Source organism: Patagioenas fasciata, chromosome 3 (assembly GCF_037038585.1).
Source record: "Patagioenas fasciata isolate bPatFas1 chromosome 3, bPatFas1.hap1, whole genome shotgun sequence".
Lineage (NCBI taxonomy): Eukaryota > Metazoa > Chordata > Aves > Columbiformes > Columbidae > Patagioenas > Patagioenas fasciata.
The window spans coordinates 34,940,372-34,964,876 of record NC_092522.1 but is presented as its reverse complement, the minus strand read 5'-3'; the positions used below and the strand labels follow the sequence as shown (position 1 = coordinate 34,964,876).

Genomic DNA, 24,505 nt, shown 5'->3' with positions numbered 1-24,505 from the left:
AATGTAACTGTTTTCCATTCTTGCACATATTTTTGTTGTCACCATTAATGGTATATTTTGAATCTGCTTGGTTGTAACAGGTCACAAGCCACTTTGTGTTTTCCCCAAGACATTGATTGTTTGGAAACTCATGTTGGTGTCTTCAATTGATTCATCATATACCACTGTTGTACGGCTTCCTAGAGAACACCAAATTTTGATCTGGTATGAACTGATGCAATTCTACTGGCTTTAGCACTGCTGCTAGATCATTACAGTAGCATATACCTAAAGAATAATTTTCACTGGACTTATGAGAAGAGGCTTATAAAGGCCACCTGCCTGGGAGTTTCACTGCCTTTGTGGTCCTCCAAATTTTGCAACCTGCTTTGGTTATTAGTATTCCTATTAACAATTTACCTGAATGTGCTTTAGGGAACATTAGTGAGCACCTTAACCGTGTGCCTGTTGTTAAGCTCTGGAGATTTGATGTGCCACAGCAATCACAACTAAGCTGTGAAGCCAGGAGGGCCTGATTCTTAAAAAAAATTAAAAGAAAATTGAAGATCATTCAAATTCTGGATTTAGAAGCATGTAAGTAGTAGGTCAGTGTGCCTTTCAGAATCTGAATGACATTTTTGTGTGTTCTAGTGAATTCACATTTTAAATCTGGGCTCAAAGTGACATCGCTCAGTAGTCCACAAGGTTCATTTATTGGGCCAAAACCCAGCCACATGCCATCCTTGCCTAAGTGGAGTTTCTGAGTGAGGGCTGGGGTCTGGCCTGGGTTTTGATGGCTTAAGCTATGGTGAGGACCATATTGGTCTAGACTGGCAACCTCTTCTTTTTCAGTAAGTAAGCACATTTTGAAGGTCCACGGCAAGAGAGCATTTAACAAGCCTCTGCTGGAATGAGCACCAACAGATTGTAAATTGCCAAGTGCAGTGTAATTGAATCTGATGTCTGGCTTTTACAGACTGTAGTAATTGGAAATTGCTTTTCTTTTAAATATATGCCGTTCCTAGGATGGCTCCTTCTTGAAACTGTGATCTGATAATTTTTAAAGACATAATAATGTGAAGTAAGAAGTAGTATACAGTCCCCTTGGTACTGGTGGAGAACAGCAAAGTGGAGACTTTGGGACACTTCCTGCTGTGTCATTGGTATTAAACTAAGTCCTACACAGTAATTAACAGCTTAGCGAATAGGAACACAGTCCTTGAATAGCCACGGCCTGGAGCCCAAATATCAGTGCTCTGTTCCAGGTCAAAACCGATGACCTGCAGAAGCGCTGAGTGGAAGCGGTCCCATTTCACACTGGGCTGCAGGACACAGGCGTGGCTGCCAGTGTCCCCTCAGCCAGCCCGGCCAGTCCACGATGGCCCAGCTCTGCTCACAGCTCTTCAGTCACACCCTTTGTCTGAATGCAGCCCTGCCTGGTGGCTAAGCAGTTCTGTGTATAATGCAAGGGGCCTAAAAAAATCTTTCTTCAGCCATGGAAATACAATGATTTCCACTTTTTTTTTTGTTCCTATGTGTCTAGGAGATCTAAGGGTAAGGTTTGAACTTAGGGAAACAAAGTAAAACGGATGAAGTCTAGACCTGAATGCTGTCTTTGTAGTGTTGCAGACTTGCTGATCATGGCACGTGCTCTTTCTCCTCCTATGTCCCTTTTCTGTCTCAATGTCTTTTTTTTTTTTTTTTTTTTTTGACATGCAATGACAGTTACATTAGTTGCCTAGGTACTGATTAAAGATTGTGCAGAAAGCCGCAAACAGATGCAAGGCCTGGGAGCTTTAGTGGAAAGCCTTGGAGCTCTAGCTATTTAGCTTCGTCAGGAAGGTTAAGAGTTGATTTGCTTACTATAAAATACTCTCATGGTAAAGACTGTATTGGTCACCAAAAAGTGTTTGAAAGGCTCAAGGGAACATGTAGAGATTGGTGAAGAATATCTCAGCCAACCTGAGGCTAAGCGAACTCAAAGTAGAAATCTGGCTTGTACTTTGAAAGGGTGGTATATTGCTGAGAAAACCCTTCAGAGCAGTGACCCTTCATTTCCTCTTCTTTAGGACAAGACTGAATAACCTCTTAGAAGACTCATTTTAGCCAGATACTTAGTTAAACAGATGGTTATTTGGTTCTATATGGAGTTACTGAGTGAAATTAAAAGGGTGGTTATGCATAGGAGATTAGAGCAGGTGATTCAAATGGTCCTTTCTTGCCTTAAACTCTGTGAGTCTATAACAGATCAATTTCTTACCTGCATGTGCCAGATGAATGGATACTCTAAATTGTACCTAGGTCTAAGCCAACAGCCATGAATTATAGAAAATTCAGAATATGATAGAGGGTAGGATCTTCTGTATACCTTTCCCCACATTTATTTACCTTTTTTCTGCGGGGTAAGAAACATTCCCAGTGTTCTTAGACGACGCTGCAGGTAGAAGCTGACTATGACCTTCTCCTTGCCCTTAAAACAGTTGTTTTGTTGCCATCTTTGTTGATGAGGAGGATGTACTACCCCTTCTGCTGTCATGCAGAGTGAGTTGTAGGAAACATCCCGATGATCAGGTACTTTGGAGTTGTCATGGGAGAGACTGACCAGCACCTCCTGTTCCAAAGGCTGAATCTCTTTTGTAGTTTCCAAGTAGTTCAAAGCTGCCATCCACCTGCTCTGTCTGCCAGTCAAGACGATCATGTTCTCAACTTTCTGTACATGAGCATTTGAAGACAATTATTATATGCAATTGCATGCTGCCAAGAAGTGGTTACAAGTTTGGTTTCAGTTTCACATTTCTTATTTGCTGTAGCTATTTGGACTGGCCATGGCATTTTGCTCAATGTTTTTCCTTCATGAAATCCATCTGCTGGTATCTTCTAATTTAAAAAAATGTGTTTTGCATGCAAGTTCCCCAAATAGCCAATGCTTCCCCAACTCCCACCTTTTTAAGGAAATACAGCTTGAGTAGCCACGTGTGCTGAGCAGTGGTGTTTTAGAAGAGTGGGGATGTATTATTGGGTCGTAGGGAAGGAGATGGGATTAGGTACGTGTTGCCCGTTGCTTCCATAATTTCAGTCGGACTTCGGTGTGAAGACTTCTAGCAGTCGGGTGACTTTAACGAGGCACTTGAAATTAGACACCACTCTTCAATTGAGGTCTTAATAAACACTGTATAAATAACATTAGTATGAGGGATTAAAGGAAGAGCCTTGAAGGAATTTAAGGGCATGGGGTTGATGGTTCTCCTTACGACACCCCTTCGAACCTGTGGCCAAACCCCACTGTTTGCCCTGCAGTATTCCTTACTCTGCCGTGCCAAGGCACTTGTCTGATTTGGAAGCGGTAACAGTTTCACATATGTACCATATTTTAACAATGATTGATTGGCTTCAAGGAATCAAGAGTTTTAGTTACACCTAGGTAACTCTGCTAATAAATATACTTAGCACTAACCTCTTTGTGGCTACTCAGAACTACCTGCACACACACACTGAAGGATTTCCTATGCTTTTAACTCATTTTTTCCATGCTAATGTCAGAGCTGGCATCCTTTGTTCTCTGGTAAAGGCAGAAGTGGCATTGTTCCTCTCTTTCTAGGACACGGTGTGCTGCCTGTACATTGCTCCCTCAGAATTCACAGCTGGGCTTCACCGAGAAGGTACTGACAGAAATTATTTAATTTTGTATTTTGAAGGTTCCCTACGGTCATATAAAATAGATTCCATTTGAAAGCGTCTTTCTTAGTAATTTTTTTTTTGTTAGCATTTAAACCACAACGTTGTGCTGAATGTACTTGAATAGAGTATACCCTTTCAACTTTTGGCTTCAAAATCTTAAACCAGATCTGTTTAATAAATGTTCAATGAGCATGTTCTTTGCTGCTCCTGTGGCAGTGCAGTGTTGTGGTATTTCTACAGAAAGGCACACTGCAAGCTGTTTGGACCTGAGAAGCAGTTAGCAATGTATGGAACACAAGTCGGGGGCTCTGCTGGTAATTCCTCTACCAATCTGTTATGTGATCCCGAGGAAGTTGCATTCCTGCCCATTTCTGCTTCTTCTCAATGTCTGACAGTACTTAATATGTTTCCTTAGAAAGGTATTAAATATAGCATTTTAGGGTCACAAACTAAATTTTTCAATTCATTTTACACTGATGACATTCCAGTCAGATAACATAAGATAAATGAAGAAGAATTTTGTCTTCACTAGTTGGAATCACAAATCCTAAGCCAGAATTTCAAGGGTATTATCTTCTCCATAAACAAGCCACAGACATGTAACCTCATGAGGGTATTTGCTGGACAGTGTGGCTTTGAAAATGCAGCTCGCTGTGTGCAAGCATTCTGTAAAATACATCTTGTTCCAGAGTATCGAGCAGATTCAAATTGACAATCACAAATTCTCATGAGAATATAAAGTGTTGCATCTTACATAAATTAAATTAAAACAAAACAAAACAAAACCAAAAACAAACACCACAAAACTCCCATATCTGATTCTGATATCACACACTGAATTATTTCTTAGTGGGCTACTGACCAGTTCTACTTAGCAAGTTAATTTAAAAGTACTATTTATACCTTCCATTTGTCTCCATGGTGGGAGGCAATAGTTTCATTTTGACTGACTACCCTATACACATTATGTTGCAAAGCCATAATTATTCGAGATGATAAAATTCCTCTTGAAAAGTTCCACTGAGTCCAACTTTAACAATCACGCATCAAATTATTTACACATGTAAAAGTTTGCTTTTACTCAAGTTTAATTACAGAAATGATTTAAGTGCTAAGACCTCCCCAAGGCCAATCTTTCCTAATAATATACAAAGTTTCTGCTCGGTATCTATGCACTATATATGTGTGTGTGTGTATATATATTCATGTAACGTGTTAATGCAAAGCCCCGTCTTCATTGTAAATATGACATTGAAATACTGCTACCAGCATACCAGGGTACGTGTATGGCAGTAGGCTGTGCAATGAAGGCACTGCATTTGTAGCTGTCTCAGCTTTTCCTATAAATCTGAGGGGATATTCACTATATAAGTCTATATCTAGAAAAAATATGCAGGCTCTACCGCAGAGAGCAGAAGGAGCTTCATCTACAAAATGTATTTTACAGAGATTTCCATGGGGAAGGAAGCATCTAAATGTCTTAGTACCTCTGGAAGCAAATATATGGCAATTCTGAGATTTTTCAAGCACTGCTGTCTCTGTTTCCTTATGAAAATGTAGCTGGATGGTGCCTCTGCCCATTTCTGAGATAAACAAGTATTCTGTTGAGCATTGCTGATTATCCAGATGAGATCCAAAAGAAGAGCTCCCACTTTGCTGGGCTCCGCTGTGCCACAGCCAGTGATGGACTCTTCTGGCTGTGATATCTTCTGTCTGTGGATCGATGCTGTTCCACTAAGCAAAAAGAAATACAATATTCATGGTGAGAAAGAGAGAAAGCAAGGAGCTATGTCTCTATTTCTCAATGATGCTAGCAGGCAAGCAGGAATGCAGACACCTGGATTTTGGTCTGGTACTCTCCTTTTCAATATGCTACACATGGCCCAGCAGCTAATAGAGAAAAGGAAATCTCTTTTCAGATATCAGATCCCATATTTAGAAATTATCATCAAATCCTGTTTCTGTGCCAAGCAGCTCCTGGCTAGCTGAAGAAGCTCTCTTGCTACTCCCACCTGTGGATCTTGTATTATGAAACAAGGTACAGATTTCTTTAATGGTGTCTTTAAATGAAAAAACAATCTGCTGGGTCTCCTAGAAAGAACTTGGTAGGTCAAATGTAATTTTCCATGTAGGATTTGGCCAAGACACATAAACTACTGTCTGCAAACTAGTGAAAGCTTTGGGGCCTTAAAATGATGATTAAGTAGTATCTATAAACCTCTATTTTTGTCTCAGATAAATATCTGTGCATGCTGCTGCTGCCATCATTTTGCAGCATTGTTAAGCACTGTCTCCGAAATTTTACTGTTGCATCATCTCAACTCAGCTGCGACTGCAGATTAAATAAGAAGGAAAGCAAAGCTTCCTCTATGTTTTCTGCAGCTCATATACTATAAGCATTACAAGGATAAAATAAATGTGGGGGGGTGGAAGGGTGTGAGCAATAAGTACAGCTGTAAGCCTATTTTCTTTGTGCATTTTAATAGAGATCTCCCACTACGCTGAAGCCTGTATGTGGCTTAGTAACAGCCTTCTCGGCGTTGCCCTAGCCACGACTCGTCATTTGCTGCACATCCAGTACCGAAGGCTGGACCCTGCTTCATTACACAGCGTCTTAACCTTGGTTTGCCCTTCTCCCCGACAACAGCTGCTTTGTTTCCTTTCGCCAACAGTCAGACATCACAAATTCCTTCTCTCTAAAGCCATTAAAACAGAACCAGTACCACCCCAAGTGGTTTCAGAACTATCTGATTTAGATGCTGGAGTCTGCTGCAAGGCCAAAAATAACTCCCCATTTCTTTCTCCTTCATTGGTGAAAGTACAAGAGAAAGTGGCCAATGACAGACACACACATCCCCCATAGGCATCGGAGACAAATCTATTTCGTGGCAGGAAAAAAAACAACGCTCTTGAAAAATGTTTCTTTGCTCAGGCCAATAGATACAGAACTGCTGCATGCAATTTTGCTGAACCGATGCTATCACTTGAATGGCTCATGAACTACATAAAATGCATTACATAATTATATTTTTAAACACTGTCCCCAGCTGTGCTGATGCACATAAAAGCTGTGTTTACAATGGACTCTGCACATGTAATTATTTTGTGGCACTAGCTCTGTGCGTTTCTTGATGGATGCTCCGTGGTGCATAAAATTGTAGCTTTTTATCACAGATTCTTGAATATATTCTTCGGCTGTTTCGGCTTTAAATACTCTGTTGTCCACGCATGGGTGAACAGGACTGATGCCTGGAAGGGCTAAATTATAGCATTCAAGGGAACACCTTGAAGTCCTCTGGGAGCAGCAGAGGGGGAAGATGATGAGTGTTGAAGTCAAAGCACCTGGGTCACGGGAAGCCCTGAGCAGCAGTGCTGGCTACTCCTGCATGAGAGGTTTGCTGTGCTGCTCCTCGGGCTGGAGCAGCGTCTCCACTTCTCTTTGCCCTGCACATGTTCATCTCAGACTAATTAACACTGTGTGGAGCCAGCAGCTTCACAGCACAGGGAGGCTGGGCAATGCCTTGTGCCTGTGTGGGAGCAAAGGGGCTGGGGCTGCTGGTGCAGAGTTGAACAGAACACGGCCCAGGTTGTCAGGATCAAAGAGCAGCTTTGATTTATTTTCTATTCCATTTGTATACAGCGAGTGAGCTCCCAGCCTTTCACTGTGAGCTCTTCCTTGTCTGTTCTCCATCCAGTTGTGGAATACCTAACATTTCTTTATGCAAGCACAGTAGTTGATGTGTGGGACGCAGTGAAGGGGACAGTGGGATATTTATCTTAGAACTGTTCCAGTACTCTTGAGTATTAATATCACTGTGAAAACTGAGATGCTGGGAGGATTGGTATATAACACAGTCCAAGAGTTTTGCCTGCCAAGCAATAACACTTGGAAATAAAGACAAAAAGTAATACAGTAACCTGAACAACAGCTTCAAAATGATGGAAAAGCATCATCACAGGTAACTACCTTATTTTTATTTTTATTGTGGCTGCAAAGAACTGGCAGACTTTTATTGTCAATAAGCAAAATGGTTTGGCATTTTACTTCTCATCCCTGAGACTCCACAAAGGAAATGCGGATTTTGTTGTGAGCCGGTTTTCAGTGGCAGGTGTTTGGTTGGAAGTCAGGTCTGCTTTCTGGTAGTAGATAGCTTGAATTCCTTTGTTATCATTCCTTGCCCTTTTCAGTCCTCTGTTTGGTCATGGAAGCTGGAAGCCTACGCTTCCCAAAGGACAGTTGCACCCTGTAAAGTAGTAATTGGTCTGATGCCAATACTGACCAAATTATTTCACAGCAAATGGTCCGACTGTTGGTAAACTGAGTTTTCCACCCTCGCATGAATCTAGTCTTCTCCCATCATGGAAACTGTTTAGCTATAAATGTCCCTCTGTTTGGCATGTGAAGTTTACATACCAGCTTCTGGGCTGTTGATGCATTTTGCACCAAAGGGTCAGGCGATGGAAGAACAATCTTTGCAGTGGAAAAAATGTGGAACTGCAGAAGTTTACTGTATGTTCATTTGAATAGTCTGCCTTTCAGATAAACTGCATCCCTACAAGTATAATGGTACTTGAAAAAGAATCCTTGGATAACCTGCACAGAAGCTGAACCACGAGAGGTGCTACTTCAGAAAAGCAGATGAAGGTATCAGACTCGGTGCAGCGCAACACTTCCATGGTAAGCACCCCCTTGTATTGTTCATATATGTGTCCATCCTCTTTCTGGATCACAAGTCTTTGTTATTTTATTAGAGGTAACATGGCTTGTATACGTGAAAAAAAATGTACATTTTTAATTGGGTAAGACCTACTACTCCCTTACTCTAAAGAGCTTTGCTGAGAGTCTATCAGCCATCTAGAACAAAATATGTTTTGCAAATATGTGACCAGCTTACACAAATCAGCATAATTCCGTATGCTTTGATAGAGCTGCAACTTAAGCCATTGAAGGATCTAACGCCTTGGCATTTTATGTAAGATAGATAAACTCCAAAATTTGTCATCAGAGAAGAAATATTTCTAGGGATAACATGCTTGCATCATTACTCTCCCATGTTATTTGCCATACCTTGCTGCAGCCACTTGTGCAAGACCTTTGTGTTTATCTTTTTTGGTATCTGGAGATAAGAGTTGCCTGTCTTTTGCAAAATGTTAGTGTTGCCTACACACAAGGGTAAGAATCCACACTGAAGCTAGTGCAAAGTTTGTAGTTCAAGAGGAACAAAACAGTTCTCTTATGACCACTATTTGAACACTGACCTTTGCTTTTTTGTTTCTCTAAGTGACCAGAAACTTTTCTTTCCAAAAGCAAAACAATGCTTTGAGAAGCTAAAGTTCAGTGTAAATTATGTCATGACTATAGGGGTTGAGGTGTGATCTTTGTTGCACTAAGTCACTCTTGCAAATGTCTGACAAAATGAGAAAGAACCTGGAACTTATTTCACAGATTTTTTGAGAACTATAATTCTATTCTTGCTATGTTATTAACTGTGAGAAGCTTTTTCTTTTTTAATTCCATAAAGATCTATCACTATATTATCTGAGCAGCTAAGTACTCAGATTATGTAAGTTGAACATAATAGGATGTCTGTAAAACTTTGCTGCTTACAGCCTCGGAAATTTCTACATCGCTCTTCTACAGTGACTCAGCTGCAGATCTCCCATATGATCTAGGAGAATGCGTGGTGGGGTGGGATTTCCATCGGCTGAAGGAGTGTAGCATGGTCCTCAGGTTACAACCTCAGCTGCAGCCTTGCTCTCCTCCCGCATCCCCTGGACTTCTCTGGGCAATCTAACTGTTGATCCGCAGATGCTTGCTGTAGTTCCTGTTACGTATTTCAGTCCTGTCCTTCCAGGAATGTTTACTTTGTTTTCAAAGCAATCCACCTTTTCATTTGCACAGCAGGAAAATTTGCGTATTGCGCCAGATAGCAACCTCAACATGTACTTTCGCAGTCTGTTTCTTCTAGAGGATATATTTGGCCCATAAGTGATGTTTCAAGAATAATTCTACCAGTACTATTTTTATGATATGTATAGCTTCACGGTGCATTACTAACCATATGGCCAAGCACAGTACATGAAGCTACATGGCAAGGTTTACTGCCCAGCAGGGATGAAAAGCCTGTATTTTGGATAGATATGTATTGAAGAAAAAAAAGCATTCAACTTCAAAGGTATAGGACCTTTATTTCTTCTCTTGGTTTTGAACGAGGTTCAGCATCATCTCCCTTGGAAACTCACTGCAATAATGTGGGCTCAGAGCAGCTGTTTTTACTTTGCCTTGCTGATGACAGGAGATAAAATGCAGAGGAGTAAATTCCGCCATTCTGCCTGGCTGCTACAGGTTGTACCACACAACTACTGGTAGGTCTCTGAGAAGTGTTACTGATAGCTAGATTTTATTTGGGGAGGGGTAAGAGCTCATGAAACAGTATGGCTCAAGGAATGACTAATGAAAGCTTTATGATGAAATTCATGTCTAAGCCATGACAACTGTGACCGAAAATTATCATTGGGGTGCTGTTTGACAGTCTAGGGTGAGTGAGCAGATGCCCTGAGTCCAGCTTGTTGTAGAGATGTGTCTTCAATGTAAAATCCACTAACTCCATTTGTATCAATTAATGTCAGTGGGGAAAACCACAAATGGTGATGTGGCATGGTGGTGAGCTCTTACCCCTCAAGTGGCTTCTCCCATTTAGAGCTGGGCCATTCGATGAGGCAGATGATATTGCTACTACTTTGTGTTTTTCTCTTCTGTAGATAAATCATTCCAGTCAGATGTATACACACAGCTGTGTTTTGTGTGTTCATGCAGAAACGCAGACTCTCCAGTTGTCTCAGGAGCAGTCCCAGCTACTCAACTGGGACTACATTATCAATACAGGCATCATAATATTTAGGTGGGCTTCCTATGCAAATGTCATGGGGAGTCCCCTGTGTGACTGTAATACTCAACTCCACCAAAATATCGTTCTTTAGCTCCTTGATCCAGGTCCCTGGCGTTTACAACACTTCATGGGTATCTTTGCTTTTCTTGCGACACCAGCAGCTCCTGCATAATCCCAGATCATTAGTTACACACTTAAGTCAATGTGGAGGTTTCATGTGGAGTATTGACTCGGTAGCACTCAGTAAAATTACCTGCTGCCTCCGTATGCCAATGATCACGTCCCACTTTCTGTAAAGCAATGTCAAATTTCCCCATTTCTGCCATAAAGCATTATTTCCCCTGAAAAAGAACAAACTCCACCTTTTGGGCAGTGTTGCAAGCGAGGCAAGACATGCTCAAGGTGCAGGGGTGCAAAAGGGATGTTTGTCAGTTTTGCTCTGGGCGGTCAGGAGGCAAGGTGGGAATTGGGCAAGTCAGGGCTTTAGCCCTGGCTCCGATAGTGATTTTCTGTGTGGCCTTTTGTAAGCTCTTTCATGTTTCCACCTCATTTTGCCCAAACCTAAGATGGAGTTCAAAATCATCACTTCTCTAACAGCTCCCCCTCCCCACACACATGGAGTTGTGAGAAGGTTTAATGTTTATCTCAGAGGCTTTGAACAGTATCATACATCCAGGGAATGTATATGGGCATCTGGACCCCAGAACGAGTTTTATAAAATCATCAGTAAAGGAAATGGCATTTATATTAATCATAAATTTGGGATCGGAACAGAATACATGGTTAACAAACCTGCAAAACAAGCTTCGTTCCATTGGCTTGAGCTGCTTTATAGTTCTATTTGTGTACATGGAAGTGATGTTCAGTCTTTAAATGAGTCACAGGACTAGAAGAACAAAAATATTTGATGGTAACATATAGCAGCAAAACAATTACTCTTTTCTTTCTGACAAGCATGATAACCTGAATAGCAAGTTAGAGCTAGAGGTCTAAGCTGGTAGTTTTTTTCCATGTATCAGGGATTTTCAATCTGCTTGCAAGACAGGGAAAGAGAAATGAAATGTCATAACAGTAAAAAGACAACACTAGATCAAACAATAAAATCAAGCATGCCCATTAGGATACAAGTATTTACACTCATGAAGGCTCTCCTGGTTAGTGAGTCCGTGCAGTATTTTCACACAGTGTAGCCTTGTCTAGCAGCTTTCTGTACCTTTATCCAGAGGAGACTCCTTTCCACCCTGCTTGCTGCATTGCACCACTGATTTAGTGAAGACATCATCCTCATAAGGATGCTCTTCTAACTCACCTCTGAAATCCGCTTGCTTTTCTCCTCTGACAATTGGGTTTAAATGTGCTGCAGCAAAGTACTCAGCCTTAGCAGTTGTATGGCTTTTTAAGTGATAAACTGCATTAGCAAATTCCTTATTAGATAATCTATCAAATGAGGTCATACATAATTTTAGCAGTCTCATCTTGATTTATAGCATGATCGCAGCAAATTATGCATACACAAACCAGCATGCAGACTGTCAAAGTCAGGTATTTTAACTCTGCTAAAAAAGCTATTTCCAGGTCAGCCCAGTGGCCTACTGGTAGCACTCTGCATCTCCATAGCTCGCCCAGTTTAAATGACAGCCCTCAAGCTCACCTCTTACTTTTCATTAGGACTGACGAGAGTTCAAGGTGGCAGTTTAAATCCTTGCTTTGTCCCTCCTAAAAATAATCTTTAAGGGTGTTTATTCTGACAGGTTTTCCATACTCCCCTTAAGTAGGGGCATAGGCTCCCTGAAAGGGTAAGCTGAGGTATGGGGAAACTGGGTCTGCAGGGTGCTGATCTGCTCCCTGCCTCCCTTCTGTGTTCACAAGGGAATGAACAGCGAGTTGGAGTGAATCATCAGGCAGCGTTGCCCACGACCGTCACAGCGTCTGCTTCCCGGTCCAGGCAGCTCAGGCTGGGAGAGGCTCGGTCGCCTGCACCCACAGGCACGGGAGGAGGCAGCGCTCCATCTCCTACGGCCATCTGCATTGGGAAGCTGTGCCACCTGCCTCCCCACAAGCAGAAGTGATGAAATTCAGGGGAAATGGGAGGGAGCGTCAGGAACAAACACTGATTTTTGAACTGCACTTTGCTACCGCTGTTGCACCTCTGCCCACTGCAACCTGCATCTAGACCCTGCGCTGCAAGTAAGGGGGACACATGATTCCAGAAGGGACATGATTCCTATCTAGTCTTGCCTTCTCCTTCACCTGCTCTCACCTCACATTGGTATTTTTAGGGTGTGAAGGGGTCATCTGTATGTCTCTGAATTCAAGTTGTGTCTCTTCCACTAGACTTAAGACCAAACCCTGCCCATGAAGGACAAAGCAGGATGGAATAAGATGTGTTCCTCAGCATCTCAGGTATCTACCCCTAAACTGTAAAACAAAATTTAATGAAAATTGGAATAAAAATTACCCCACGTGATATAAGATTGTAAAGGCTTAACTGTCACCACATGCAAACTTCTTGAAATGCTCAATACAAAGGTCTGCACGTTGTCTTTGCAAGAATATTCCTGGAGTGAGAGGCTGGAAGAAATCAAAGTCATTTATCAAAATGAGTAAGCAAAGGGCATGCTTGCAGTGGATGGCACTGATGTTTTGCACACCCTACAGTAATTTTGCCTAATCCTACTGAATGAGTTCTCCATGCATATATACATATGTATGCCTATCTGTCATGAGTAAAATCTATTGTATCCTCAGTTGACAAACTGTGTGCAGCAGATTGCAGCAGGACTTGAGGAAAGAAACTCATGACCCAGACTAAGAGTAGGGCACAGGACTTCCCTCCAGAGCCCATCAGCTGAAACAGCAACTGCACCTCCTCCCCACAGTGATACCAACGCCAATCTGGGATCCCTCTTGTCTACCCTCTTTCACCCCTGTCAGGAGTGGCTGAAGATGCAGCAGAGAGGATGATGAGAAGGGGTTTGTTTCTTTGGGGCACAAATATAGGGTGAAAAGTGGGTGAGAGAAGGAGCGCCTGGGTTGTGCCAGCCCTGCAGTGAGGCCGTGCCACAGAATGGAGATGGGTGAGCGGGCAGGACTTGCAAGCTTGCTGCAGAAGGGGTGAAATGCCCTCCATGTGCCTGAGGATGTGTGCCGAGGAAGGGTGGAGGGCTCTGCAGACACTGCGGTGCTGCCATGCAAACAGCAGCCTCTCACCCGAGTCTGCACTGCAAGGGCAGATTATTCAGCCCCTGCTAAGCAGCACTGACCCACACTGTACCTGAAGCAGAGCAGAAAGTTCCCCAAAGGTCCTGCCTGCTCTCCTCGCTGCTCTGGCCCTCAGACAGGGACCCCCAGGCGGGCAGGGGAGGGGACACAGCCCCATCTCCCCACTTTGCCTCTGTGGGGGCCTCTCAGGGAACAGCTGTCCCACCCCCTGGGCTCCATGGGGTGATGGGGGCCCTCCAGCAGCAAGCAGCCCCAGGTTGGCCCCTCCTCTAGACCTGCCTCTGCAGAGGTGTTTGCAGCCATTGGCACGGGCGCTGCAGAGCCGGTTGCCTGGCAGCACAAACGCGTCCTCTTCCCCATGACAAACATCATCTCCATCGACCCAGACCACCTCCTGTTTCAAATGTCTGCCCGAGCCAGAGAGCCCAGCAAGGGAAAACACGAGTTGAGCAAGCCCCATTTCATTATTTGGGTGATGCAGGGACTCTTGCACTAAGCTGCTGCCCCACAGGTGAATTCATCCAGCACTGTAAATGCAATGCCGTTGCGCTCGGCAGTTCAGCTTGAATTAGCACCTAAGAGAACAAGCCTCCTTAAAGAAACATATGCTAATTGGAATGCATGAATATTTAGCTTTCTGCAAAACTGTCAGAGGAAAAGTAATTGTGAAGCTATGCCCAAGGTCTGCCTTCTTGTGCCTGGGTCTTCAGTTCCTGCTGAAAGCGTGTTAAGGTGTTTGATGTGCTGAAAGAAGGCAAAGTGTTGTATCTGACAGCACAGAGCTGCTCTGGGTCTCTGTGGCTCCTAAAGTGTGTGCAGCATGTTTATCTGCTCCCAGATTGGCACTCAGCCTCCGAGCATGCCGCTGCACCCAGCCGCTGTGCTGTAGTAACTCAGCTGCTGAATACTGCAGCCATCACAGGATTATGAATTTGAGAGACATAAAAAATATGAACTTCAGATATCCATCTTTCTGAAAAGAAATAAAACCCTTGAGTCAGGCACATTACCCACCAGCAGCCTACTGAAGAGAACTGTCTTCTGAGAGCTCCTCTGAGAGGTAGAGGACAGGAGGATGCCTGATGAGTGCAGCAAGGGTGAGGGAATGGAAGGAGAAGACTAACTACTAACTACTGTGGCCTATCAGTCATTTTCTCAGTCTATTTTGAAACAGAAGATTTGTCCCAAGGAAGCTCAAGCAACATGAAAGCAGGCACACCAGGTGCAGAGGCAGCTCTCTGCTGACTGCGACTGCTTGACATGGTGTGGGAATGGCATCATGCCATCAAGGAGCTGCAGCTCCATTCTCTGCAACATCAGCATCAATCCTCCCCACCTCGGGTGATGACGATGTTTCCAGGGAGCCAAAGCCAGGCTAAAAGGAGAGGGACAGATAGCAGCGACAGGGAGGCAAATGGCATAGAAAAGTGCAGCTTGTCCGCTTTCAGGTGGAGAAGGAAATCTCTGGCGGGTGCTGCACAAGAGGAGCTGTGGCACAGCGGGCAGGGGTATAGCTGTTGCAGTTGGGAAGAGGGTGGGGAGGAAGGGCTGCTATTTAATTGCCAGCCCTCGTTCCATGAGCAAATACAAGGACGAGCTGTCACTGGCGTGGAAGGTAGCAGATGGCCTAATTGTGAGATTCTCCCTTGCAAGAGCAAAATAATATACTGTTTTTAACATCTTTGCCTAGAGCCGAGTGCTAGCTTCAGATACTACCAAATACTGTACAGAGGCACATTGTGCCAGAAATGTGCTCTAGTGATAATCAGGAGAAAACTGTGCTTGAAGTGACATTTAAAAAATAATTATTATGGCCCGTTGCTGTTAGTCACACATCCCAAAAGCTGATCTGGCTAATAGAGCTTTCCAAATCATCTTCCGCTCAACATATCATCTGGAAATTATGCTATCATTGTGTCACTGTGTCTCACCTTGTAACCACCAGGACACTGTCTATGTACACATACCATTTTTCCTCTCTTCTCAAGGGAAAATAATTCTGTCTTCTCATTTTTCTCATGCTGCTTCAGCTGGTTTCCTGCAGATTCTTGTCTCAGCCATTTGCTGGGCATCACAGGCCTCACTTTCCCCAGAGACAGCTATGAAGCATCACCATCTCATCTCTTCTTGTGCGAAGCCCCCGGCAGCAGCAGCAGCAGCACCACCACGAAGGTCTGAGCTGCCCCATAACAGCAAAACACTCTGCAAAACGCCAGGCCTGCAGGCAGACAGCAAAGCTCGCCTGAGTCACGCTAATATCAGGTGCTTGAAACTTTATATTGAAGGTGCAGGGTCGTTACTGGTGAGTCGTTATGGCAGGTGCATTTTGTCAGCTCCAGCTCTGACCTGAAAACAGGGGAGAGGGCAGTGCCTCTCTCAGCTGGACCAGGGAAAACTCTGGTAAGGACCTCTGTGGGAGATAATTTTTTACTAACCTGTAAGTCTGCTTGTTATTACTTATCAGTAAGTGCAACACCCAGGCCAAGGATCAGCTTGTTCTGGAATCAAGCGAATGCTCCATTTCAGGGTAACAGACCTTTTCATGTTGATTTTTTTTGCAGGTTGCTGGATATACTTTTAAGGACTTTGCCTGCTGAGTATACCGTGTGCTGTCTTTCTGCTAGTCCTTTAAACTTCATTATGTTGAGGGGCTTTTTGTAAATAAAAGGGATTTAATGCATTTTCTATACGTTTTATCTCCTAAAGTATTAGGGTGTATTGCATCTTCTTTAAATCTACCTTCCCCTTACTGTTCATCTTCAAAAGACTCTTAACCATGGCATAGATGCCAATGCTGCAGCAGTCTGTCCTCCCTCCTCTCCTTTTACTTTCTTCCCCCCAGTTTGCTCACAAGCCTGTTGCTAAATACCCCACAGCTGTGACACACCAGCCTATCTCTCTCAAATCCCACTGATTTCATTTCTCTCTCAGCCGCCAATTAATTCTCCCTACCTTCCCCTTCAAGGCCTTCTGTAATGTTACTTAGACCTCGTTCCTCCCACTCCTCCTCCTGCCTGTACTCCCCCAGTCATTCCTCCTTTTGCTCATTTTATCTCATTTTTGGATGGTTCAATCTTGTTTTTTTCTTCATGCTCCTGTGACACCTCAATCCATCTCCCATTTTCTATTAGTCAAACATTTTTCCCTCTCATTCTGTGAACCCGACCTTAAATCCCCTTTTCTTCTTTGCTAGTGATAACACCCCGTGTGTACTCACATGCAGTTGCCGGAGCTGTTGTCACATGTGGTTTTCCTGGAGTGCATGTTCTTCACACCAGGAATTTGTGGTTCTCCTACAGTGCACATCCCATAGATACAAACACACAAGAGTCTTTTGAAGAGCAGCGGTCACTGGTAAGTAACCATTCATTATTAATCCTGTTGCTTATACGATATACAGAAAACTCTAAACCTTTCCTAGCTGGGTAATAAGAGGAATATTTTCTATGTTAATGTGAAGGTACGTTTCGGGCATTTTAGCTAGTTAAATGCATTAAAACGCATTCTCATTGTTTAAACTTATGGTGGCTTAAACTTCCTGTAGGCATCAAAACCATTTGAGGCACATAAATAAGAGGCAGGCTATTAGAAGAGGTTTTGGGTCTCACTTTGCTATATTGCCTTGCACTACCACATCATCGCTGGCTGCATTCAAGTTGCCTTCAACATCTTTACATTCCTGCACGTGACAAACAATAGAGACTAGTTCCCATACAGCAGAGGAAATATAGAAGCAAGTGTCTCGTGTCCATTTCTCAACTGTCATCGAATAGCTTTTATTCATGGCATAGCACAAGTGTCAGCCAACTGGCAAAGGCAGCCTATATTAAAAATGTTGGGGATTATTCATGTCAACAGACACAAGGGAGCTTTACTCAGTCAGTGGATCTGCACTAGCAATGGTATGAAAATGCAGCAGGTTCTGTAGAGTAATCTCAAATCTGAATAACTTCAGAAGGAGGCCAACAGCTGACTGTCACTTCCAAGTACAATTAAAAAGATGCATCTAGTGCAGTTAGATGAGAACTTGGAATAGGTGAGAGGTTTAACAGTGTGGATAGATAGAAAAAGCTATACCATAAGGATGTTGTGTAGAAAGACTAAAATGTTTTTTTTTTTTTAAATGCTCAGATTGGAGATGGTCTGCAGGTTGTGAGCTGGTGGTGGCTTCTCAAGTTTGCTTCTAATTACATAATTAGCTGATAGGTCCTTGGCCTGTTGGACTGCAGGCATTTACTGCACTATTTGGAATGATTTCCATTGGCAAGGTGATTTGTCTTTTATGGACAAGTTGTGATTTAGAAATGGATTAATTCTTTCTCCTTTTAAAAGATTAAAAAAAAATCCCTGATTAACTGATTAAACTGATTAAATTTGTGAGAACATTAATAGAAAAAAAAAATAAGATGAACACAAGAGGTAAAATTGCTCACCTTAAAAACTTCAGGTAGAGGTTGGATAATGATGCAGCTTTCAGATGTCTCAGGTTAACTGTTAAGAGCAATTCCTTGACCAGTTATTTCACTCCCACTGTCTTTGCAGAAGTGTATTATACTCTGTCATCTCGCATTTTTAATTGTTGCTTTTAAAACATATGGCCTGCTTCTTTTCCCCCTCAATTATTTTCAACTAGTTTAATTCTCTGATCTTGGCGATGTTATGTGGATATGAAATCAGGAGCAATTTAAGTGAAAAATAAAAAATTATGGCACTTGCAAGTTATCATGAATAAGGTGACCTGATCTGCTCTGACACAGATCTATGTTCCACTTATGCTCTGGAAAACTCTGGGTACTATATTTTCGTCAAAACCTGATTTCTGTACAACTGTGTGATGCAGAAGGAACCCAACCAGCAAACCCCTCAGATGTATCCCATGGCATCTCCATGACAACATATAGATGCACAGTGTGCTATATGCTTCGTTATCAAGAGACTAACTGCTCCCAGATTTTTCCCACGTCAAGCTGAAAGGCAGAGCGACCCACAGGGTGAGCTGGCTGCAGGGGATGGTGCTGGGATTTAAATGTGGAAACCGCAGTTTGTGAGTCATGCAGGGTAAAGCAGAGGCAGGTGGAGCAGCCTCTGTCAGGAGGTGAGCCTGGCACACCAGCTTCCCTTGCTGGGCTGCTGGTCAGGAAAAGGAATGGGCACTGGCAGGTCTCCAACGTGTCTGAAAAGTCACACGGAGGACCTTTGCAGGGTTCTCAAAGTCTTCCTGAAAGGCCGTTAGTGTGACTTACCAGCAGAGCGAGATAAGAACGGAAGGTAATTTGGGTTAATGAGTTATCCTGAGAGGTGTTGGTTTGTTGTTGGTTTTTTGTTGTGTTGTTTTTTTCTTTTTCCTGTGCACACAGAAGGAAAGGAGAGCGAACCTCGTCTCTCCTCAGTGGAGAACTCTGAACTCTGCAGCAAGGTGCAACATGTTCACTCTCCACTCCCTGGCAGCGTGTAGGAAACCAGGCACATGCAGCCAAGGATTCTACCAGATGGATGATCCATTCCTCACTGGCAAAGGATAAGACAAGGACAAACAAAAAGAACCTGTCACTGACCCTGTGTGTGTGTGTGTGTGTGTGTGTGTGTTATCTTTCCTTTGGTAGTACCCAGTGTTTATTGCATTGGATTTCACAGCTACCTAAGTTTCATGTTCAACCAAACAATAAATGTTGCCATATCGTTTACTTGCTTCCCAGAGCAATTAGGAGCAGGATCTTGGGTCAATGAGCAGTCCCCTGGGGTCAGGAGACTGACTGATTCCTTTGGGTTGCTCTGCAGGGGGACTGACCCCGTACAGCCGCAAACGCTGTGCCGGCTCTGCCTTAGGCGCTGGCACTGCCATGCACCAGCTCCCTGAAACTGCAGTTTCAGAAGTGTGGTAAAGATGTACTGTCTGGGATAGCTGAACAGCGATAGATTCAGTAAATCCCCCCCTCCTGGCTTTCTTCCTAACCTGCCCTTTCCTCAGCTCCTTCCCCCAGTGCCGGTGTGGTTTACACCACTTCATTGAAGGGTGAGCAGGCTCTCGCCTTGGTGGCGGCAGCTCCAGCAGAGCAGCTGAAGTGCTGTAATTTCATACTCCAGCTGACGGTGCAGGAACTTGTTCCTCTGCCTGTCCCCCAGCATGGACACGGTCCTGGCAGGCGCTCTCAGCGTAGTCGGTGGAGCTGAGTTAGTGTTTGCAGTGGTCAGGAAACAGACCTACTATAAACAAGGCCCTGCGTGTGTCACCGCCCAAGTAGAGGTTGGCCTTTTTATACTTGTTCCTGACTTGTAGACCAGGGAAGTCCTCTTCTGCACTCCTACACCCCCCTAAGTAAGGCGCCTCAGGCACCTTACCTCCACGCTCTGCTGCTCAGCTTTCCTTTCTGAGAAATGGAGATAACAATGTTGACCTTCTTGGTAGAGCACATTCTCATTTTTTTTTATGAGATATGCTACATAAAAGCTGATTGTTAGGTTTTGTTCAGCTATAAAAAGTTCTCAGGTTAACCGTGAGGCATGCTGTGTTATCAGTCGTTAAAAAAGCCCTTACACTGATCTTTAGTATTTAGGGACAGACCTTTGTTCTGCTTAATTACTTATAATCTTTGGAGTGGTGTGGCCTGGGTTTGGCTTTCTTTTTTTTTTTTTGTTCTTGTGTGTGTATGTATTGTGTATATATGGTTGACTTCTGCTTCTACTGGGGCCAAAGATCACTTGGTTTAGCTTATACAGATGTCAGTTGGCATCAGCCGAGTAACTGGCCTGTGATCTGCTATTCAGCATATTTCCTCTGAAATACAAGGGAAATTGGTTTGCCAACAGACAAGAAACATAGCAAGAAACCATTGAACCAAAAAGGACAAAAAGAAGGACTATGATCCCCAAGAAATAAGCTGCCTTTCCTTCAGCATACAGTCTATGAATGTTTTATGCTGACAGCCAGAGCTTGTTCATTTGTTGCAGACAGTGTTTTCGTTTACCATAATAAGACACACTTCCCTCTGTGTAGCCTCTGAAGAAGAAATGAAATTCCTTTTTTGTCCACAGGGCAGCTGAAAGCTTTGTCTCCAGCCTGGACAGCACAGTGCAAGGATGACAGAGTTGAGGAGTACCCAAGTTCACAGCAGATGGCATCTGGGCACAAAGGAACCCAGGATTCTTTGGTAGATCTTATTCAACAGCGTTTCCAGTGCCGTGTCTAGCTACACATCAGGAAGATGTAGACAGACAAAAAGCCATCCGAGATAACACTAGTTCAAAGGTCAAGGTGCTGCGGGAGCAGCAAAGTCAACCCCGAAATAGTTCCCAATGGCCTAATACCTCTTGTTCTGAAAAGCATTGTTTGGAAATGACAGCAGGCTGTACAAAGTGTGGGGAGCCCCTGGCGCTGGGCTGGATGATACTGGAGCCTTGGCTATGCAGATACAGTCTTGGGTAGCAGCAGCAGGGGTGGGACAGCACGTAAAACAATGATCATTGAGTTTAGAGTGTTTCAGAAAGGATTCGGTATATCCTGCAGGCTTGGGCTGATGTTCTTGATGGATGCCAACAATTCACGTGAGAAAAGAATAATTAACCATTCTTCCAGATACAGTTAACTGACTGAATTGAAGCTGGGCAGGCTCCCGGTAAGGCTCTTCAGGAATCTGAACCAAGCAGTGGGATGCTTGGTCTGGGGGCTAATCTACCCATTAAGGTAGAGATCAACATGAAGGCAGCAATTTCTTCGAGGGCATAGAAGAGAGACAGAAACAGGACAGAGCCAAGAACGCTCAGGTGTAGCTGGAGGAGCACCCAGCAGTGTGACCCCAGAAAAAAGCCAAGGGAGGGATATGGGGTACTGTGCTTTCAAGCAAAAGACATTTGAAATTGCAAACATAACTCCTTGCTTCTTGTTTGGCCTTTGTTTTAAAAGTTCAAGGGCAAAGGGCTTTGCGCATTTGGTGTTAATCAAGAGCGTTGATATAAAGAATTACCCAGCTTCATCAGCATTCTCATCCCAAGGGAATCAACCCAAAATAACCACCATCCCAAACTGATACAGGCTGAAAATAATAATGGTCTATATATTTCTTAAGAAAAAGTTATTTTTATTTTAAAGACTTAGGTGATAAATACATGCAAAAGTTGAAGGCAGAAGAGTTGGATAGACTATTATCCTCCAATCAATTCCGTTTTTAAGCCTTACTTAAGGAATGCTAATTTTAAATGAGATGTTCTTCTGATCATTTCTACAATTGAGGGCACGTAAATTCACGTTTGTAATGAATGCTTTTTAAATATTTGATTGCAGTAATCCAAATGATCCTGTTTAATATCAAGGACAGAGCTGGTACCTATTTTTTGAAAACTGCTTTGCGCAGCGTACTCCATACAGTTAAAATTTTTGGCTAACGGTTTTAGAAGACACAACTCTTTGGTAGGAGGGTCCTGGTGGCTGGAACAGGCTCCTCCTGCAGACAGAGCACTGGAAGGCCACGGAGCTAAAAGTTACACATTCCAGGTTCTTCATATTTTGCTCTAATAATATTTTACTACATTGTTCTAACCTCAAGCATCACCTGTATAGACTTCAAAGAATAAGTTGTGCTCATTTTACATGTCTCTTCTTTTTAGCTTTCACCTTACCCTGTTGTCAGAGCTAGCAGAATAAGAGCTATAGAATAAGACTGGTTCCCACACTTCCATCCAGTTGTGCCTTCTCCAGCCTGAAAACCATCTTCTTTAGCCTCACAAGGTACATTTGATTGGCTTCCTATCCTCAAGCAGATGAGTTTAAAACCCCACAGTCTTTGGAAAGTGAAATGAAAACTTCAGTTCTCATGACTGTATACATGAAAATCCTGGGAAGAGTTTTGGAGGGCTTTTGACCAATGCAATTCAATGTGATAAAAATCCTTAGAACAATTTAGCTTTCGTGTGGTAATTCCAGGCACTGAGAGTCAGTGAGAACATATAAGAAATGCTATTTGTTTCAACGTGTAATATGAATAATCATCATTATCCACATTACAGATTAGGGAAGAAGACAAAAAGCTGGTATTGTAGATAGGTTGGTAATAATGGACTGTTCATAACAGGAATATTTTTATTTGTTCCACACAAGAATATGTCAATATTCCAGTTGAGCAGAGTTCTAGGTCATATCTGGTTTTCTTAAGATTTATAAAGACATCAAGAATCAGATTTGCAGAAAAGCAGCGAAGCTGAGTGCAGTGCAGATGAGACTCGATGCTGTTCTCTGTGACATCTTCAGGCATCCTGAGCTGAAAGTTACAGCTAGCCAGGTGTCACCTGGAACTACTGGGCAACTGTATACCTGCCGCCTTTATCCACTGCGGTGCTTTATCATTAATTCTTGTTATTATGCTGCCTGCTGTTCATAGATATTGAAAGAATTTTAAGAGCAACATAATCAGAATAGGACTGGGAGCCAAGTATTTCACTTCTAACAGAGACTTGCTTCATGGCTTCAGACAGAATATCCACTCTCTCTTCATTTTCTCTGTAAATGAGGGCTAGGATTTGTGTTTGGTGGGATGTTATGAGATTAACTTTTTCTCGTATGCATAAACTGTTTCTAAGGTGGAAAGTTCCAAGTCTTATTTCATGACAGCCTTGCAACTACAGTACAAAGGGAGTGGACCCCGTCTCTCCTCGGAAAGGGACAAACAGCTTGGAACTCAGCAAGTACTCTATCCAGCTAGAACAAATACAATTTTGCAGTTCATTGATTTCCATTTATAATGCCAAGTTTTATTTGATTTATTTTTTAAATATCTACATGCCACAACACTAACTTCCTTTTTTTTCCCTTTTAAATGAAGTGTCACTGGCACGTGGTCCTCATTAGCCTAGAGATATTTTGGATAAGTTAGGACAAAGGCTCAGCATTCAAAGAAAAGAGGGCCATTTAGGACAGTGTTGGTGATGCAGTCACCAACTCTGCTCTCCTTCTGTGAGAGAATTTAGAGTTTTGGGGCATACTAAACTACTATGTAGCTGCATGGACTGTTGTCCTGGTTTTGGCTGAGATAGAGTTAATTTTCTTCCTAGTAGTTGGTATAATGCTGCATTTTAGATTTAAAATGAGAGTTGATAACACACTGATGTTTTAGTTGCTGCTAAGTAGTGCTTACACTAAAAGTCAAGGACTTTTCAGCTTCTCATGTTCTGCCAGCAAGAATGCTGGGGTGCACAAAAAACTGGGAGGGGGCACAGCCAGGACAGATGACCCAAACTGGCCAAAGGGATATTCCATGCCATATGATGTCACACTCAGCATATAAACTAGAGAAAAGTTAGCTGGGGGGGCCACTGCTTAGGAACTGGCTGTGCAGTCATTTGGCAGGTGGTGAGCAATTACATTGTGCATCACTTTTTTTGTATATTATTATTATGATTTTATTCAAATTATTAAACTGTCCTTATCTCAACCCATGGGTTTTCTCACTTTATTCTTTGGAGTCTCTCCTCTGTCCCACTGTTGAAGGGGGAGTGAGTGAGTGAGTGGCTGTGTGGTGATTAGTTGCCAGCCAGGGTTGTGCAGGGGAGGGTCCAACACATACATAGTTAGGGCCAGAGTTAAACATCTGGATTTTAGGTGGTTTTTATTGAGTCTTAATAAATAATGGTAGCAAATATGTAAATGTTACTTGGGACACATTCTGTCATCCAGCACGATTCTCCCTGCACTCCCCTAGCACTGTGTAGTGCCCGGTACAACACTGCAAGGCATCAAGCCAGAACCA

At 43.1% G+C, this 24,505-nt stretch overlaps 1 long non-coding RNA gene across 8 annotated transcripts; it reads left to right on the top strand.

Annotated features, from left to right (window-relative positions):
• Positions 1-3,373: 3,373 nt before the first annotated feature.
• On the top strand, positions 3,374-24,190 carry LOC139827544 (uncharacterized). Of its 8 annotated transcripts, none has more exons than XR_011738260.1 (6): positions 5,234-7,616; positions 8,186-8,335; positions 12,882-12,950; positions 15,800-16,031; positions 16,963-17,123; positions 18,610-24,190. It is a non-coding gene; the product is annotated as an uncharacterized lncRNA (long non-coding RNA). The 8 variants fall into 8 exon arrangements; XR_011738262.1 differs by having other exon boundaries at positions 16,963-19,327; positions 20,802-24,190; XR_011738259.1 differs by lacking the exon at positions 5,234-7,616 and adding an exon at positions 3,374-3,638 and having other exon boundaries at positions 8,198-8,335; positions 16,963-24,190.
• The last annotated feature ends 315 nt before the right edge of the window (positions 24,191-24,505 follow it).